Raw genomic sequence first — 7,121 nt, 5'->3', positions numbered from 1 at the left:
TATATATACCGCCATTAGTAGACGCTATAACTTTCATGTAAACCAATTAATTTATACGTATTGGGATTTTATTTTCAGCAAAGACATTGCTTTTTTTTTAATTGTCAGTCTTTTTTTGTTTATAGCACAAAAAATAAAAAAACTGCACAGGTGATCAAATACCACCGAAAGAAAGCTCTATTTGTGGGAAAAGTGCAGCGTTGCATGACCGTGCAATTGTCAGATAAAGTAACATAGCGCCGTATCGCAAAACATTATCTGGTCAGGAAGGGGGGTAAATCCTCAGGAGGGCAAGTGGTTAAAATGACCGGTAAATGCAACTGCAAACCTGTTGGGTTGTGTTGGTAATGTGTAACACTTGCTCTCAGCCAGCAGATGTCGCTATAGCTCTGATGGAGGACAATGTGAACTATGGGAAAAGCACAACATTCAGTGTTATTGGTGACAATTCTAGTTACCTCGACTGGCTTTCAATTTTAGAACCATTTCAGGACCACGTGCCCACAAGTGTACTGCAGACGGGCGGCCCGTACAGGCTCAGTGATATACCTGTGCATCGCTGGCCTCTTCCAGGTACGCACACCTGCCTGCTAACTCCGTGGGAGTTTCTCAACAGGTCCTGGCCAATGATTCATAGCCAGGACCTGTTGATCGGCTGTGTCCAATCACAGCCCAGAGCCCTGTGTTGGCAGTCAACACTGGGCTCTGTACAGAGGGAACAATCTCTCTGTTTCAGGGATAAGAAACAAAGAGATTTTTAGTACAAAGCAGCACATATTACACACAATAACACTTGTTAGGCACACATTTAACCCCTTGATTACTCAAGATGATAACCCCTTCCCAGCCAGTGTCATTAGTACAGTGACAGTATACAGCAGAGATCCGAATCTCCTTAGTGATATAACACATCACAATCCCCCGGTATATGATCATCTTTAGCTTCACCAGTGCCTCATCAGTGCAGCCTCATCAGTTCCCCATCAGTGCAGCCTCATCAGTGCCCCATAAGTGCTGCCTCATCAGTGCCCCAGCGGTGCAGCCTCATCACCGCACATCAGTGAAGAAAAACTACTTATTTGAAGAAAAAGGGGTTGGGGGTTATTTTCAGTCTTTTCTTTGTGTATCTAGTAACAAATAAAAACTCAATTGGTGATTAAAATCGACTAAAAGAAAGCTCTATCTAAAAAAAAAAAAAGATAAAAATATAATTTGGGTGCGGTGTTGCATGACTGTGAAACTGTCGTTTACCCTCACTTCACATCTGTGTGTGTGGTGCCGTTGCGGGACCCACATGAATACCTGCAGCCGCACCACCCACACAGAGGAATGCGGGACCCGCAGGCAGGTGCCATTATTTCTAATGGCACTCCGCCCGTACTGGAAATGGCAACCGTACTGGGAACCGCATAGGCTCTCCTGCCCGCGCAAATCGCAGCCTGCATGACCGCACAGATGTGAACCAGGTCTTAAAGTGTGACAGCGCTGAAAGCTGAAAATTGGCCTGGACAGGAAGGGGGCGAAAGTAACCAGTAGGCAAGGGGTTAAAAAAAACGGACTCCTAACTTTTTTAGCTGGCTCCTAGATGCAAAGCAAATTTGTCATGCCCTCCTCTATCTACAAAACGGCTTTGGTGCAAAACCATGGTGCCCTTATAATGCAGATCAGTGCTAACTGGACTGCTGAGGACCACCCAACCCAGAGACAAGGCATAGAAGACCCCGCACATCATGTGACCGGCCTAAAAACATCTAAAAAGAATAAGCAATAAAATGCTTAGAATAATAATAAAATGCCTAAAACACTGCTGGGGAAGGGGGCAGAGACCAGAGTGGGGCTGTAAGCGAACACTTTAATTGCTCATCTTAACCTGCCCCGGAACACTAACTTTAACAGCTGGATTTACTGTCTCAGGGGTTCAACTTTTTGATATTGAGTCTAACGCTGGCCATACATTGTACAATTGTCTTTCAAAACTTTATAATATAGAAGGGCAAACCAGGTCTAAAAGACCCTGCATGTCTCCCTTGTACTACACTGAATGTAATGCAGTGCACATCACACCGGGACCCGGAAGTGATGTCACATCACTTCCGAATCAGTAGAAGAAGGGGAGGGGAGCAGATGTGTCCGTGCTCCTCCTCCCTCCCCTATACCACATCCCATGGCACCCACTGAACCAGTCTCGGGCTCGCAGATGGGCAAGTGGAGCCCAGGTGTTAGGGACCAGCCGGTGGTAGCCTCTAGCGGCCCACAGACCAGAATTCCCCAGGGCGCGGAATCTAAGTTCCGACTTGCTTGTTCACCAGAGACCCTGATGGTGGGAATGGACTTGGAGTAAGCCGAGACCAGGTCGCGACCCCTGGGTGCAACCAGCTGTGGAAGAGGCACCTGTCGGTGGTACGCAGCAGGTGAGAGTCTGATGTGAGGAGGTAGAGTAAGCGAGGTCAGACAGGTCGGTACAAAACAGCAGGCAGAAGAATAAACGGGTCACGGTCCGGGTTTGGCAACAAGGAGATCAAAAGTGCAGGAGCAGGCAGGAGAATGGTCAGGCAAGCCAGGGGTCAGAGCAGGAGAAGTCAGCAGATCAGGATCAGGCAGGGTCAGCAGCAAAGTAAACTCACAGGAACACAGGAAATACCACACGGCACATGAGCATTGCAAGAGCTGGGTTTAAATAGCCAGCCCAACTCCTGACAGGCACTCCTGGGTCCTAATGCTTGCCTGGTGCCGTCAATGGTGACAGGCGCGTCTGGGTCCTAGTGCCCGCCTGCCTGTACGTTTTGTCAGGACTCTACGCATGTGTGGATTCGATCGCCGCAGCGATCTTCCCATTCCCTGACACCAGGACATATAGTGGGGGCGGGGGAGAGGCTGGCACTGTAGGCTGTATGGAAGCTATCGGCAGCAGCGCTGCTGTCAGGATTATTTCCACCTAACAGGTGAGCCCTGCTGCTTGCCCACAGCAGGGCTAAGGGGAAAAAAAAAAAAAACTACCTGCCCGGCGCCTGGAACTACATGTCCCGGGTGTTGGGTGATAGGAAATGGACATCCCTGAGCTGGATCTTGGGAGGATTTATGCAAATATCAAAATGACTTGATGGGTGGAGTTTATTTATAAAAAAAATTACATATACACACACATATATATATACACACACACACACACATATATATATATATATATATATACACACACATTTTTTTTTCCCAGCAAAATCATGTCTCGCTTATACAAAGTCCAATTAGAGCAACAAATAAAAGTTGTAAAGGCTCTTTCTAGCGGCGTCATCTGATCCAATACACAGGGAATCCATGAACCCATCCCCCGCTGAATTGGAGCAGAACAGGACTGAGGTCACTTTTTGTGGACCCATATTGGATCTATGGTTGGCAGACTTGTGTCTGTATACATCAGGCTACCTCTCATCCATCATGTCCATGAAACCTGCTTAACGGGCCACATATTTTTTATTTTTAAACTGTGCCTGTGTCCTTATTAACCACTTGCCCTCCAGAGGATTTACCCCCCTTCCTGACCAGGCCATTTTTGGCATTACAGCGCTGCATTACTTTAACTGACAATTGCGCAGTCATGCAACACTGCACCCAAATGAAATTTAAGTCCTTTTTTACCCACAAAGCTTTCTTTCGGTGGTATTTGATCACCTGTGCGTTATTTCTTACGCTGACAATTTTGAGAAAAAAAACAATATTTTTGACTTTTTGTTATTAAACATGTCCAGTAAAAAAATTTAAAAGATCAAATTTCCTCATAAATTTACGCCAAAATGTATTCGGCTCCATGTCTTTGCTAAAGAAAACATCCCAATACGTGTAAATTAATTGGTTTACTTGAAAGTTATAGCGTTTACAAATAGCAGTATATATACACTGGGATTTTTTAATTTTTTATTTTTACTAATAATGGCAGCAATCAGCGACTTATAGTGGGACAGCGGCAGGCATTCGGACACTGGGGGGGAGGGACTGACTAACTGTGACTGATATCCCCAGTGACAACAATACAGTGATCAGTGCTAAAAAACAGCACTGACACTGTACTAATGGCACTGGGCAGGAAGGTGTTAACATGAGGGTCGATCAAAGGGTTTACTGTGTGCAGGGAGTGTATTACTAGGGGGCGGTGCCCAGAGCAGTGTGCCCGAGCTGACAGGGAGGAGAATTGTTAGTGATTTTGCGCACCCGTGTCGCCCTGTAGCAGTATCTCTCCTATAGGGCGGTCGGAAGCGGATGAAGGCTAAGTTTACCTTTCATAACATATTACACCCATATTCGGGGTGTAACATGTTGTGTTCAGACCGCCCCCCGATCCCCACTTTGACAGTTAGTGGGGGATCTTCTCTCCCCTCGTTAGCTGCCAAATTTTAAAACAATGTGGCCGCGTGGGGCTCACACGACTGTCAGCTTGTAGTCCTCAATGAACTACCACGGTGCTGTGAAGTCGGCGTCACTTACCGTCATCGCTGTTCTATGTCACTATCAGGGTGTCGGCCTTCTCCGGTGACAGTTCGTCATGTTCCCGCACTTTGTACGACTTTACACGTTGCACCTGTATAAGGCCTAAAACGAATGAATGGAGAAATATTAGGAGAAGTCATGTGTAAGGTGGAGCCTTTAAAGCAAAATAAACTTACAAAGATTTGTTCAGCTTTAACACTCCCCCCCCCTCCCCCCAATCAGCAAGCAGAATTGTGGGCTTTTTTTTGTTCTATGGCTCTCACCAGCCATGATCTGTTTGCATTGCATGAAGAAGCACATAGACCCAGTGATGACATAATAATAGATATGTAAGATTCTTTTAGTTCCAATAGCATGTTGATGAGCAGGGAAAGGAGGAACAATGTAAGGCAAAATATAGCAGATTAAACTTCAGCTTTAAGGAATACAGTGGAGTCCTCTCTTCACCCCCCCACAAATAAACAGGGAAGAACTGTCAAGGTCCATCTCTGCTCTCCTCTCCAATCATCACACCATGTGACATGTCACATGACAGCCAGGAGGCCATTGGCAAAGCACCACACAAGCTCATGAATGCGCAGCAGGGAGCAGGCTTCCTGTTTCCCATATCCAAGATGGCAGCGCCTCTCCCTTCCCAGACAGACTACATAGATGGGGATGAGAGACTGTAGCACTATAGCGGCTGCATGTGGGAGGAGGAAGTGTAACATTCCAATACCGCCACAGACCTCCTCCATGTAGCCAACAGAGCACTACAGATCCCTGGCCAACTCCATGCAGACGTGTAAAGTGGACATCAGAAAATGAAGTATTGAGATACAGGAAGGAGTGCAGAGCTCCGAGCAAATAAGAACAGATACGGGGAATGTGGAGGTCACAGGAGAAGTGGGACTGTGCAGAGACCATACATGCCGAATAAGAACAGACACTGAGAATTACACCCGGCATACAGGACACTGATCCGTCATGGACATGTGTTGTATTGAGGAGGTTCATTCATTTATTGGACTGACTACACAACAAAACCCTTGGCTTGGTGTTGTCAGCCTGAAGCAGGAAGTGTTGTTACTGGCAGGATCTCCAGATTCACAAAATCAAACAAAATCCTGGAGAAACCTGTACACAGTACGGCCCCATGACAAACATACTACATGAGATTTTGGGTTCACATCTACTTTACCCGCTATGTGTTTATAGTGCAGATCACTTTTCAGAGGGTGTTTGGTAGGCAGTGGGGAGGAGATACTACTAACCCAATGGCCCACTGTGTTGCAGCTGTATGTATTGCACAGTGACAGGGTGGCCCCGTAAGAATTCATTATCGCTGTGGCTGTGAAGCAAAGTATCAGGCAATGGCGGATGTACAGCACTGGGCAGCTGCATCTCTTTGTACAGGTGGGTGGTCAGGGGGTGGAAAATGGTTTTACCGCCCTCCATCTGCCTATGAGAACGAACACTGAGGCCTTGTTTACAATTGCGGTTTGGGGTGGTAAAATCTAGAGGCTGAGCCGTGTTTTTACTGGCTCATAATTGTCCCCACCTCACTTCCCGAAATGCAAAAGCAGCCAAATGGGGTAAACACATGTGCAGCAAAAATGATCCCCCATCATGTTTGACAGAGGGGAGAGGGGGATCTGAGGAGGTCTGGGGGGGGGGTCTAAGAAGGCGAGATCTAGTGGGGCTGAAGAGGAGTTGGGGGGGCTGAGGAAAAGAGGGGAGATCTGGGGGCTGAAGAAGAGAGATGGTGGTCTGAGGAGGAGAGAGAGGAGGTCAGCAGAATTCTGGGGGGCTGAGTTGTCCCCACCTTCCCCCATGTACTCACAGATAACACCCCTGTCCTGTGCAGGCAGCTTCAGTTTCTCCTCTGTCATCTGACAGTTGACAGTTGACAATTGCAAACGGATACAGGAAGAAGGGCGTCTGCCCTCACTCCACAGCACAGGCTCTCTATCTCCCCCTGCTGGCTGGAGGGATGACAACACCAAATCTTCTGTTCAGCTGTTATCAGTCCTGTCAGTGAGGAGGCCCCAACTTCTACATCATCAGAGCCCCCCATAAACATGGCGCCCACCTGGCCCCTGGTGTACAACATACAGAATATACCCCATAACCCCAATGTACATCATATATAGTCACAGAGATCCCAACCCATTACTAGAAAACCTACCTTTACACTTCCATGGAGAGCCCATAGCAACCGCTCATTGTCCATAGCAACAGGGTGCAGTCCACAGTGTAATATATATATCATGTGGAAATAAAATCTAATGAAACCAAAATGGTGCAGCGCTACCCTAATAATAAAAGAATACAATATGGCAAAAACAAAGTGAGTAAATAGTGACATAAAATGGATCCCTAAATGTGGGATCAATTAAATACAATAGTGCCAAAAAAAATACATCCAAAACGTATATTTATGAGCAAACACATTAAAAAAATATAAGTGAACATATAATAGTCTGTAAACAAAAAAAAAACGAAAAAACTTAAAACAACCAAATCCAAATAGGTGCAGATACACCAAAAGCTTTCCAATTACTGCTAAGTGCAGGTGATATTGTGGATGTGCATCACCACCGTATGTATATAAGTATATAAATATATATACACACATACAAACAACAACATTGCCCCAG

The 7,121-nt window shown here is 46.2% G+C and overlaps 1 long non-coding RNA gene across 1 annotated transcript; it reads right to left on the bottom strand.

Moving 5' to 3' along the window:
* Window positions 1-273: 273 nt before the first annotated feature.
* LOC149459674 (uncharacterized) lies at window positions 274-6,366 on the bottom strand. The gene is made up of 3 exons (XR_016313231.1): window positions 6,305-6,366; window positions 4,480-4,584; window positions 274-409 (listed from the first exon to the last, which is right to left on the bottom strand). It is a non-coding gene; the product is annotated as an uncharacterized LOC149459674 (long non-coding RNA).
* Between the last annotated feature and the right edge of the window lie 755 nt (window positions 6,367-7,121).

Source organism: Staurois parvus, unplaced genomic scaffold, assembly GCF_062004578.1.
Source record: "Staurois parvus isolate SC_StPar_1 unplaced genomic scaffold, SC_StPar_1.0 ptg000250l, whole genome shotgun sequence".
In the NCBI taxonomy this organism is placed as follows: domain Eukaryota; kingdom Metazoa; phylum Chordata; class Amphibia; order Anura; family Ranidae; genus Staurois; species Staurois parvus.
The sequence above is the reverse complement of the archived record's forward strand: the minus strand, read 5'-3'. Positions and strand labels throughout refer to the sequence as shown.